The sequence below is a fragment of the Chiloscyllium plagiosum genome, unplaced genomic scaffold (genome assembly GCF_037043375.1).
Source record: "Chiloscyllium plagiosum isolate Xiang-an unplaced genomic scaffold, Cpla_swu_hap1 HiC_scaffold_21, whole genome shotgun sequence".
Classification (NCBI taxonomy): domain Eukaryota; kingdom Metazoa; phylum Chordata; class Chondrichthyes; order Orectolobiformes; family Hemiscylliidae; genus Chiloscyllium; species Chiloscyllium plagiosum.
The window spans coordinates 9,098,040-9,110,766 of record NW_028270159.1 but is presented as its reverse complement, the minus strand read 5'-3'; the positions used below and the strand labels follow the sequence as shown (position 1 = coordinate 9,110,766).

Here is a 12,727-nt window from a genome sequence, read left to right as displayed (position 1 = left end):
CTTTGATTTTTGTTCAAAACTAGTTGTCTATTTTAAGATTTTAAGGAAGGAATTCTTACTCTAATCAGAATGACAGTGGATGATGGCTTTAGATTTCCTCAGCCATTGTGTGCTGCATTTTTCTCAACCAGGTCTTTGACTATCACCATAATCTTTGTGTAAATAGCTAGCTGTCCAATTCCCACACAGCTCTTCCCACCTGGCACCATTAAGCACCCTGTTACTTTATCCCAATAAAAATATCCAAGTGGTGAAAATAAACAGAATTGGCAGTAATTGCCCCAAAAAGGCATTGTAAAACGTTTCTCTCTGATACAGCAGAACTCAAATCTGCAATCGTCTGATCATTTCTCGAACACTGAAGTCACATGCCCTATCCAATAGGCCACGTGTTGGCATCACCATTTCTTTTAATTTCTATCTTAAATGGAAGACAGCATTGATGCAGAAACTTTGTGAATGGCCAGGTATTTCTATCAGTTTTGCATTTGGAGCACCTGATACATTAGCCACCACTTCCCCAACCAATGTGTTTTAAGTGTTCGGTGCAATTGGTTCTAGATTGGGTTTAAGTCATATGAACATGCCATGAGTAATGGAGCATAAATTGATAAAAGTATGGTAATAAAGACACAGATTAAGGTTCATAAAGAATTAAATCTAATTTACAGTAGTAAAGCAGCTCATTTGCCCATCTTGCCAATGTTAGTGTCAGTTCTCAGAGACACCCCTCATGAGCAAGTTTTGAGAAGATTTGTAGCTCAGGTTGAGGTTTTGGATGTAGCTTTGCTCGCTGAGCTGCAAGGTTCATTTCCAGGCGTTTTGTTACCTTACTAGGTAACATCTTCAGTGGGCCTCAGGCGAAGCAATGCTGAAAATTCCTGCGTTCTATTTATATGTTTAGGTTTATTTGGGTTGGTGATGTCATTTCCTGTGGTGATGCCATTTCCTGTGGTGAAGTCACTTCCTGTTCCTTTTCTCAGGGGGTGGTAGATGGGGGTCTATCTCGATGTGTTTACTGATAGAGTTCCGGTTAGAATGCCATGCTTTTAGGAATTCTCGTACGTGTCTTTGTTTGGCTTGTCCTAGGATGGATGTGTTGTCCCAGTTGAAGTGGTGTCCCTCCTCATCCGTATGTAAAGACACTAGTAAGAGAGGGTCATGTCTTTTTGTCGCTAGTTGGTGTTCATGTATCCTGGTGGCTAGTTTTCTGCCTGTTTGTCCAATGTAGTGTTTGTTACAGTCCTTGCACGGTATTTTGTGAATGACATTAGATTTGCTCATTGTCTGTATAGGGTCTTTCAAGTTCATTAGCTGCTGTTTTAGTGTGTTGGTGGGTTTGTGGGCTACCATGATGCCAAGGGGTCTGAGTAGTCTGGCAATCATTTCCTGCCTGTTTACATCAATCAACATTAACCTGGCCAAGGGAACACTGACTACACTATTAGAAGGCCCAAAGACACATACACCAAACGCCACTAACTTTATCAACAAGGACAGTATCATTAGGCTAGTGGACCTATGCCTTACCACACACTTCACCGTCAACAACAAACCCTATAGACAAACCAACAGAACACCCATGGGATCTCCGAAATCAGGGTTCTTAGCAGAAGCAGCAATGCAGAGACTTGAACAAACAGCTCTGCCAACCATCCAACCCAAACTTTGGGTCCGCTACGTGGATGACACCTTTGTCATCACTAAACGAAACACATTAGAGGAAACCTTTAAGACCATCAATAATACCCTTACTGGCATAAAATTCACTAAAGAGGAGGAAAGCAACAACAAACTGCCATTCCTGGATGTCACAGTAAAGCAAACAAAGCAGAGTATCAAACCAACGTCTACAGGAAAACAACACATACAGACCAAATATTGAATTACAGAGGCAATCATCCCAACACTCACAAACAAAGCTGCATCAGAACATTATTTCAATGAGCCAACATACATTGCAGCACAAAGGAACTACGCAGAGCAGAGAAAATACTGTGTATTCAAAACGAATGGGTATCCAATGAACACAGTCTTCTGATTTTTCAGTAACAAACCCAAACAAGCAGACAAAACTCAACCAGAAACCCTAGCCACTCTTCCCTACATCAAAGAGATCTCGGAAATGAGATCTGAACTTTGCAGCTCCACGAGCAAACCTACATCCAAAAGACACCCCTCCCCTTACTTTATCTCACCTTACTATCATAGTTTGCTGTTCCTTTTCTCCTTCATGTATTTATCCAGCTCTATTGGTTAGAGTCACATCCAGCTCAAAAGAAGACGGTTATGTTTGTGGGGCTCAATCAGCTGAGCTTCAGGACCTTTCTGCAAGAGTTCCTCTGGGTGGTGTCCTAGGTCTAACCATCTTCACCTACTTCATTCTTCCCTCCATCATAAGGTCACAAGTACACAATCCTCAGTGAGCATGCCTGATGCTCAGTACTGTTAGTGACTCCTCTGCCTCTCCCTAGATTTCAAACCTTACAACCCTGTCAACATCTTTGTCACTGTTTGCTGAACTCTTTCAGGTTTCACAATATCCTTCCTATAGGAGGGAGAGCAGAATTGCACACAATATCCAAAAAGTGGCCTAGCTATTATCCTGTACAGCTGCAACATGATCTTTCAACTCCTATACTCAATGCTGTGACCAATAAAGAAAAGCATACTAAATGCCTTCTTCACTATCCTATCTACCTGTGACTCCACTTTCAAGGAGCTATGAACCTGCACTCCAAGGTCTCTTTGTTCAGAACATTCCCCAGGACCTTGCCATTAAGTGTATCGGTCCTGCCCTGATTTGCCTTTCCAAAATGCCACACCTCACATTTATCTAAATTATACTCGATTTGCCACTCCACGGTCCATTGGCCCATCTGATCAAGGTCCCATTGTATTCTAAGGTAACCTTCATTGTCCACTACACCTCCAGTTTTGGTGTCATTTGCAAACTTACTAAGCACACCTCCAATGTTCACATCTAAGTCATTTATATGAATGACGAAAGGCAGTGGGCCCAGCACCGATCCTTGTGGCACACCATTGGTCACAGGCCTCCAGTCTGAAAAACAACTTTCTACCACCACCCTCTGTCTTCTACCTTTGAGCCAATTCTGTATCCAAATGGCTAGTTCTCCCTGTATTCCATGTGATCTAACCTTGCTAACCGGTGTCCCATGAGGAACCTTGTCGAATGCCTTACTGAAGTCCATATGGATCCACCGCTCTGCCCTCATCAATCCTCTTTGTTACCTCTTCAAAAAACTCAATCAAATTAGTGAGACATGATTTTCCATGCACAAAGCCATATTGACTATCCCTAACCAGTCTGTGCCTTTCTAAATATATGTACATCCTGTCCCTCAGGATTCCCTCCAACAACCTGTCCACCACCAATGTCAGGCACACCGGTCTATAGTCCCCTGGCTTGTCTTTATCACCTTTCTTAAATAGTGGAACCACATTTGCCAACCTTCAGTCTTCCAGCACCTCACCTGAGACTATCGATGATGCAAATATCTCAGCAAGTAACCCAGCAATCACTTCCCTAGCTTCCCACAGAGTTCTAGGGTACACATGATAAGGGGATGTATCCACCTTAATGCATTTTAAGACATCCAGCACCATGTCCTCTGTAATATAGACATTTTTCAAGATGTCACCATCTATTTTTCCATATTCTGTATCTTCCATGTCCTTCTCCAAAGCTAACACTGATGCAAAATACTCATTTAGTATCTCCCCCATCTCCTGCGGTTCCACACATAGGCTGCCTTACTGACCTTTGAGGGGCCCTATTCTCTCCCAAGTTACCCTTTGTCTTTAACGTATTTATAAAATCCCTTTGGATTCTTCTTAACCAGAATGCTGTCAATGGCTTACTGTTGCAATAACAATTAGTAACCCATGTTCATGTCATCACCATTCTCTAAGTTGGCATGCTTCATCCCTGCTGCATGAACATACAATTAAGAGCTGAAATAGGCTCTTCATCCCCTTGAGCTTGAGATTTGCTGATTTGTTTGTGACTTTACATCCATTTTCCTACCTACTCTAGATACCTTTGGATTTTGACTAAGGGAGCCAGGAGAAAGTGAGGACCTGCAGATGCTGGAGATCGGAGCTGAAAATGTGTTGCTGGAAAAACGCAGCAGGTCAGGCAGCATCCAAGGAGCAGGAGAATCGACATTTCAGGCATGAGCCCTTCTCCAGCCCTTCTTCCTGAAGAAGGGCTCATGCCCAAACCTTTGATTCTCCTGCTCCTTGGATGCTGCCTGACCTGCTGCACTTTTCCAGCAACACATTTTTAACAAGGGAGCCAATTGATCTGTCTCTTACAATAATAAATTAACTCAGTCTTCACCACTCTTTGGGTCCACAACATCCACAGACTCTCAACTCAGAAAGAAAATATTTTTCCCTATTTCCCATTTTATAAGCTGTGACCCCCAGTTCAAGTCTTTCCCACAAGAAGCAGTTTCCCATCAACACTCACCCTGTCAAGTCACAGAGATGTACAGCATGGAAACAGACCCTTTGGTCCAACTCGTCCATGCCAACCAGTTATCCCAACCCAATCTAGTCCCACCTGCCAGCACCCGGCCCATATCCCTCAAAACCCTTCCTATTCATATACCCATCCAAATGCCTCTTAAATGTTGCAATTGTACCAGCCTCCACCACATCCTCTGGCAGCTCATTCCATACACATACCACTCTCTGTGTGAAAATGTTGCCCCTTAGGTCTCTTTTATATCTTTCCCCTCTCACCCTAAACCTAGGCCCTCTAGTTCTGGATTCCCCCACCCCAGGGAAAAGACTTTGCCTATTTACCCTATCCATGCCCCTCATAATTTTGTAAAACTCTATAAGGTCACCCCTCAGCCTCCGATTGTCCAGGGAAAACAGCCCCAGCCTGTTCAGCCTCTCCCTATAGATCAAATCCTCCAACCCTGGCAACATCCTTGTAAATCTTTTCTGAACCCTTTCAAGTTTCACAACATCTTTCTGATAGGAAGGAGACCAGAATTGCAGGCAATATTCCAACAGTGGCCTAACCAATGTCCTGTACAGCCTTAACAAGACCTCCCAACTCCTGTACTCAATGCTCTGACCAATAAAGGAAAGCATACCAAACCCCTTCTTCACCATCCTATCTACCCGTGACTCCACTTTCAAGGAGCTATGAACCTGCACTCCAAGGTCACTTTTGTCAGCAACACTCCCCAGGACCTTACCATTAAGTGTATAAGTCCTGCTAAGATTTACTTTCCCAAAATGCAGCACCTTGCATTTATTTGAATTAAACTCCATCTGCCACTTCTCAGTCCATTGGCCCATCTGGTCCAGATCCCGTTGTAATCTGAGGTAACCCTCTTCGCTGTCCACTACCCCTCCAATTTTGGTGTCATCTGCAAACTTACTAACTATACCTCTTATCACCTTAGGAACTTGTATGCTTCATTCTTTTAAGCATCAATCGGTACAAGCAATCAATCCAAAGTACATTCAGTGAGGATGTTTCCTCTTGTGGGACAATCTAGAATGAGAGGTCATAGTTTTAGGATAAGGGGTAACAGATTTAAAACAGTGATGAGGAAAAGTTACTTATTTCAAAAGGTCTTGAATCTGTGGAATTCACTGCCCCAGAATGCAGTGAATGTTGGGACATTGAAGGAGGAGGGAGACAGATGTTTAATTAGTAAGAGATTATGGGAACAGGAGGGAAAATGCAGACGAGGCCAAGATGAGATCAGGCATGATCGTGGTGAATGATGGAGCAGGCTCAAGGGGCTGAATTGCTTTCTCCTGATCCTAGTTCTTATGTTCTAACCTTTCCACATAAGAAACCCTGCTCAGCCCAGGAACCAGTTTTGTTGATCTTCTCCAAACATCTTCCAATTCAATTATGTCCTTTCTTAAGTAAGAGTTGAATGGTGCAGTATTCAGGATGTGGTCTCATTAATGCCCTGTATGATTGTAAAATATCCTCACTTTTATACTCCATTCTCCATGCTATAAACAGCATTGAATTTACCTTCCTAGTCACTTACCATCTGCATCGTGATATATGCTCCGGGACAACCTAATTCTTTATGCTGTAGAATTCTGCAATCTCTCTCCTTACTCTGCTGATTTTTTATTCTTCCTGACAAAGTGGACAAATTCACACTTTCCCACATTATTTAGCATCTGCCAATTTTTTTGCCCACTCACCTAACCTATCTATATCCCTTTGCAGAGCAGACTCCTTCTTTCTTCACAACTTAGTTTATCTGTCTTTATGTTATAAATATATTTGGTAATAATAATTTTTGTCCCATCATCCAAATTATTGATGAAGATTGTAGATGGTTGAGGTCCCAGCACTGATCTTGTGACATTTCACTCATTGCATCTTGCGGAACTAAAAATTGCCCATTTATGTCAATACGGTTTCCTCTTGATGTGGATAGTGGATTGGTTATCTCTATTACCCTCCACACCACGAGCTCTTTATGTAGTAATATGGTATCTTGCCAAGTGCCTTCTGTAAATCTAAGTTCATCACATCCACTGATTCTTCTTCATCCACGTCTCTTATGTCCTCAAAGAGCTGTAATAAATTATACAATTTCCCTTTTGCAATACCATGTGGACTCTGCTGAATTTTGCTATGACAGCTGTTAAACTAACTGGTCTGTAGTTTCCTGTCTGTTGTCTCCCCTCCTTCCAGGAATAGAGGAGTTACATTTGCTATTTTCTAATCTGATAGGGCCTTTTCAGCATCTAGAGGTTGTTGGAAAATTAAACTATTAAAACGATTTCTCCAGTCACTTCTTCTGAGATCCTCAGAGAAAGTCCTTTAGGAGCTGAAGATTTGTCAGCTTTTACTTGTAAATATTTTGTCGGTACCCTTTCCCTGGTGATTATAATTTCACCTTTTTTTGCAAAAGATGTATTTCCTCATTTTCCATTGTTAATTCCCCAGGCGTACTCTCTAGAGGGCCAGTTCTCACTTTACTTTATACTTGTTAATTTCCTGTTTTTATATTTCTAGCCAGTTCTGAAGCGTGAACTGTTTCCTTTCTTTGTCCCACTCCTCCACTGGATACAGCAACGTTTGAATTTAAAACGGGAGGTGATATTGGAAATTATCGATGTATACAAAGAGAGCAGGAACAAGAGTGGATCATTCAGCCCCTTGAGCCTGTTCCACCATTCACTGAGATCATGGCTGATCCGTGGCCTTGCCTCATATCCCTTAAAACCTTTGTTTAACAAAAATGTATCCATCTCAGATTTAAAATTAACAACTGATTCTAAATCCATTACCATTTGTGGAAGAAAATTATAAACTTCTACCACCCTTTGTGTAGATGTGCTTCCTAACATCTGTCCTGAACGGTCTGTCCCTGATTCTCAGATTATGCTCCCTAATTCTAGAATTCCCAACCAGTGGAAATACTTAAACTTCATCTATCTTGTCTTTTCCTGTTAGTATCTTGATGAGTTCAATCAGATCTCCCCTTTATCTTCTAAATTCTCAAGAAAACAGGTCTAATTTATTTAATCTTTCCTCATAATTTAACCCCCAAAGTCCAGATATTATTCTTGTAAACCTATGTTGTACTCCTTCCAAGCCCAACCTACCTTTCTGAAGGTGTGGTGCCCAGATTTGCTTGCGTACTCCTAGTGGAGTCTAACCAGATGTTTGTATAACTGCAGCAAAACGTCTGCATTCTTATATTTCAGTTCTGTAGGTGTAAAGACCAGTATTTCATTAGCTTCCTTGATTATTGGTGCACCTGTTTTTGACATTTATTCACGTGAACTCCCATTGAAACTGCACTGCCATTCAATAGGATTATATTTAATCCTCTATCTCACTGCGATACTCCTGCTCTCCCTCCATACCCCTCAATGTCTTTACTGTCTCAAAATTGATCTGCTTCTTTCTTAAATGTGTTAATCGATGACTTCCATTACTTTATGGGGAGTAATGAGAATTCCATAGTCTCACCCCTTGCTGAACGAAAAAAAATTCCCTTCATCTGAGATCTAAAAGGTCTACAATGTGTCTAGAGATGGTGACCTTTTGTTCCAAATTCTCTCACCTTGGGAATATCATCCCTGCAGGCAGTCTCTCTAGCCCTATTGGAATGTAATACATTTCCATGTCATCCTATCTCATTCTTCTGAAATCCAGTGAATGCAGAATAGTTGACCCAATCTCTGCTTGCATTCCAATCCTGCCATCCCAGGAGTCAATCTGGTGAACTCCCTCTACGGCACATGTCACAAAGCTGGTCCCTTTTTTCTAAAAGCTGTTCCTTTTCTTGAAGATCCTGTGTCCATGATTTTTTTTCAGAGGGGTCATAAACAGCTCCCGACTCTGAGGTGACTAGTTGGAACAGAGATTAAAGGGTATTGAGGGGCCTTTTTGTTTATATGTAAGCAGATGCGACTTCAGGCCAAAGTAGTCATGTTTTAGAAGTGACCTGTGTAATGAGAGGGGAGTGGTCAAGCTCTCAAGCTGAGCAGTTCAGTCCAGAACTAGTTAGGAGTTCAGCTGTGTAGAAACAGGCTCTCTCTCTCCTTCTGCCCTTCTAACTTCAACCTGTAAATATTTGTTTCATTTTTACTCTTTTTTTTAAGGAGGTTTGCTTATTGGGACTGCTGTGTACATTCAGAATAGCATAGTTAAGTCTAGTTTGAATAGTCTGAGTTCTATAAGGGTTCTTTATTCTGTTCTTTGTGTTTCATTGTGTAATTTTGTGAATAAAGTTTTGTCTGTTTTAAAACCCGTTAGTCAACCTAGCTAACTTACTCTGGGTAATTTTCACTGTACACTTCCTGAAACAAGTTGCAGAGTTATGGTCTGGGCTGCCTGCTTAAGAATGTTTTGCATGGTCTGGTCTAGTCCATAGCACAAGTCTATATTTTCTTAGTAGTGGAGACTAAATACTCCAGTTATGGCCTTACTAAGGCCCTACGACTGTAGCGAGGCTGCCTTGCTCCTTTACTCAAATCTTTTTGCAATGAAAGTTAACATACCACTTGCCTCCCTAACTATTTGCTGCACCTGGATGTTTATTCTCAGAGACTGGTGTACAAGGGTACCGAGATCCATTTGTACATTGACATTTCCCCTTCTGTTACCATTTAAATAATACTTGTACCAAAGTGAATAACTTTACACTCATCGTGTCATACTGCATTTGTCATGCATTTGCTACTTACTCAACTGGTTTAAATCGCCTTGAAAACCTGTACTTCCTCCTCACCACCAACACCACTCCTAGTATTGTACTGCTCGTAAATTTGGAAATATTACGTTTAAATCCTTTGCTCAAATTTGTCTGGCACCTGAACTCTGATCCCAGTGATATCCCTCTAATTATTGCCTTCCATAGAACATAGAATGTTACAGCACAGTACAGGCCCTTCGACCCTCGATGTTGCGCCGACCTGTGGAACCAATCTGAAGCCCATCTATCCTATACTATTCTATTTTCAATCATATGTTTATCCAACAACCATTTAAATGCCTTTAAAGTTGGTGAGTCAGCTTTTCCATTCTGAAAAATGCCTATTTAACCCTAATTTGTACTTTTTGTCTGTTCACCTATTCTAAATCCATGCCATTAGATTCACCCCTATCCTATGTGCAAGAATCTTCCATTCTAACCTCTGATATGGGACTTTATAAAAAGCTTTAATCTACCACACCGATTGCTTCCTATGCATCTATTCTACTGTTACGGCCTCTCATAGCTCCATTGGTTTTTGTCAGACATAATTTTTCTATGATAGTCTTCTGTAGAGTTAAATGAAGATTTGTGTCCTCCCTTTCAAGAGCTTATTTTTTTAAATGTAAGGTTATACCTATAGATTGTAAAGTACAAGTTGTTTCTGTGATTAATAGAACTACTCCCTCCCATTCTCCTGTTTTCTTGTCCCTCTGAAATGTCACATACCCTTGAATATTTAGGTCCTCGCCTTTGCCATTTTGCAATCTCTCTAATGGCTGTCAGACCATGTATATTCATTTCTGTTTGAGCTGTCAGTTTATCTGTTTTGTTATGAACACTGGGTAGCCTCATCCATTCTCATCTCTAAGACCATAACATATAGGAGCAGAATTAGACTATTCTAATTTGAGTCTACAACGCCATTCAATTTTGGCTGAAACATTTCCTAACCCCAATCTCCTGCCTTCTCTCTGATACCTTTGGTCCCCTTATAATCAAAAACTTATCCATCTTATGGTCTTATGATCTTATCCCCGTCTTAAAGACATTTAATCACTTTGCCTCCACAGCAATGCGTTCCGTGGATTCACCCCCTTCTGGCTGAAGAAATTTCTCCTCATCTCAGTTTTAAAGGGTCATCCCTTCTCTCTGAGGCTGTGCCCTCAGGTCCCACCTTGAAATACTACTCCCAGTATTCCTCTTTTCCCACTTCCACCAACTCAAATGCTGTTTCTCTCTTCTTCCCCTTTCTCTCAGTCTGTCTGTGGAGCTCTTGTCTGAACCTTGCTGCGATGTTTTGATTCCTATTGTGTAAGATGGGTGTGAATTCCTGATCTCTCAAGACCTCCCAGCCCACACTATGTGGTGATAGGGATCACTAGGAGCTGCGGTGACAGTGTTAGTGCCAGTGATTGAGGGCAGGGAGTCCTTGCAGGTATATGGAGTGATAGAAGAGACGGGTCTGATGTGTCCATTTCTGTCTCTACTGTCAGAGACCCCAGATAGATGCTTGGGGTCGCCACCACCTGTACGTTCCCGTCCAACTTCCATAATATCCTGACCTGGTACTATATCTGCCATTCATTCACTATCGGTGGGTTGAAATCCTGGAACTCCCTAATAGCACTGCAGGTCTCCCTACAACACAAGGACCACAACTATTCCAGGCAACCCAGCACCACCTTGGCTAACCATGCTGCCTTGCATCTTCCCAACTGCCTTGTGGATCTTTTCTCTTCAAGATCTAGAATCGTAGAATCCCTGCAGTGTGGAAGTAGACCATTTGGCTCATCAAGTCCACAATGATTCTTACACAATTCTTCTAAAATTTCCTGTTTAAAAGTATTATTGAATTTGCCTCCACCACTCTCTCAGATGGCATTACTTTGATAAATTGGAAACAATGGGACTGTTCTCCTTGGGCAATAGGAGATTTGATTGATGCAAAAATCACAAAGGGATGTTGTGGTTCTGTTCGCCGAGCTGGAAGTTTTTGTTGCAAACATTTCGTCCCCTGTCTAGGTGACATCCTCAGTGCTTGGGAGCCTCCTGTGAAGCGCTTCTGTGGTGTTTCCTCCGGCATTTATAGTGGCCTGTCTCTGCCGCTTCCGGTCGTCAGTTTCAGCTATCCGCTGTAGTGGCCGGTATATTGGGTCCAGGTCGATGTGTTTGTTGATGGAGTTTGTGGATGAATGCCATGCTTCTAGGAATTCCCTGGCTGTTCTTTGTTTCGCTTGCCCTATAATGGTAGTGTTGTCCCAGTCAAATTCATGTTGCTTGTCGTCTGCGTGTGTGGCTACTAGGGATAGCTGGTCGTGTCGTTTCGTGGCTAGTTGATGTTCATGGATATGGATCGTTAGCTGTCTTCCTGTTTGTCCTATATAGTGTTTTGTGCAGTCCTTGCATGGGATTTTGTACACTACATTAGTTTTGCTCATGCTGGGTATCGGGTCCTTCGTTTTGGTGAGTTGTTGTCTGAGAGTGGCTGTTGGTTTGTGTGCTGTTATAAGTCCTAGTGGTCGCAGTAGTCTGGCTGTCATTTCAGAGATGTCCTTGATGTATGGTAGTGTGGCTAGTCCTTTGGGTTGCAGCATGTCCTCATTCTGTTGTCTTTCCCTTAGGCATCTGTTGATGAAATTGCGCTGATATCCGTTAATTGCGAATACCTTGTATAGGTGTTCCTCTTCCTCTTTTTGCAGTTCTGGTGTGCTGCAGTGTGTTGTGGCCCTTTTGAATAGTGTCTTGATGCAACTTCGTTTGTGTGTATTGGGGTGGTTGCTTTCATAGTTCAGGACTTGGTCTGTGTGTGTGGCTTTCCTGTGTACCTTAGTGGTGAATTCTCCGTTTGGTGCTCTCTGTACCCTCACGACTAGGAATGGGAGTTGGTTGTCCTTTTCTTCCTCTCTCGTGAATCGGATTCCTGTGCGTGTGGAGTTGATGATCCGGTGTGTATTCTCTATATCCGTGTTTTTAATGATTACAAAGGTGTCTTCCACATATCTGACCCAGAGTTTGGGTTGAATTTGTGGTAAGACTGTTTGTTCTAACCTTTGCATTACCGCTTCTGCTATGAGTCCCGAGATCAGTGAGCCCATGGGTGTGCCGTTGATTTGTTCGTATATCTGGTTGTTGAATGTGAAGTGTGTTGTGAGGCACAAGTCCAGTAGTTTAAGTATGCCGTCTTTGTTGATGGGTTCAACGTCCTGTTGTCTGTTATGTCTGTTCAGCAGGTTGGCTATTGTTTCTCTGGCTAGGGCTTTGTCAATAGACGTGAACAGTGCCGTTACGTCGAATGAGACCATGGTTTCTTCCTTGTCTATGTGTATATTTCTGATGATGTCCAAGAATTCCTGTGTTGATTGTATAGAGTGTCTGGATCCGCTGATCAAGTGTTTCAGTTTCTGCTGTAGTTCTTTCGCCAGTTTGTGTGATGGTGTCCCTGGTAGTGATACTATGGGTCTGAGTGGGATGTCTGGTTTGTGCACTTTAGG

At 42.2% G+C, this 12,727-nt stretch overlaps 1 protein-coding gene across 2 annotated transcripts in view; it reads left to right on the top strand.

The window, feature by feature from the left end:
- Nucleotides 1-12,727, top strand: part of pip5kl1 (phosphatidylinositol-4-phosphate 5-kinase-like 1) — a 102,085-nt gene that overhangs the window by 1,477 nt on the left and 87,881 nt on the right. The window lies entirely within an intron of this gene.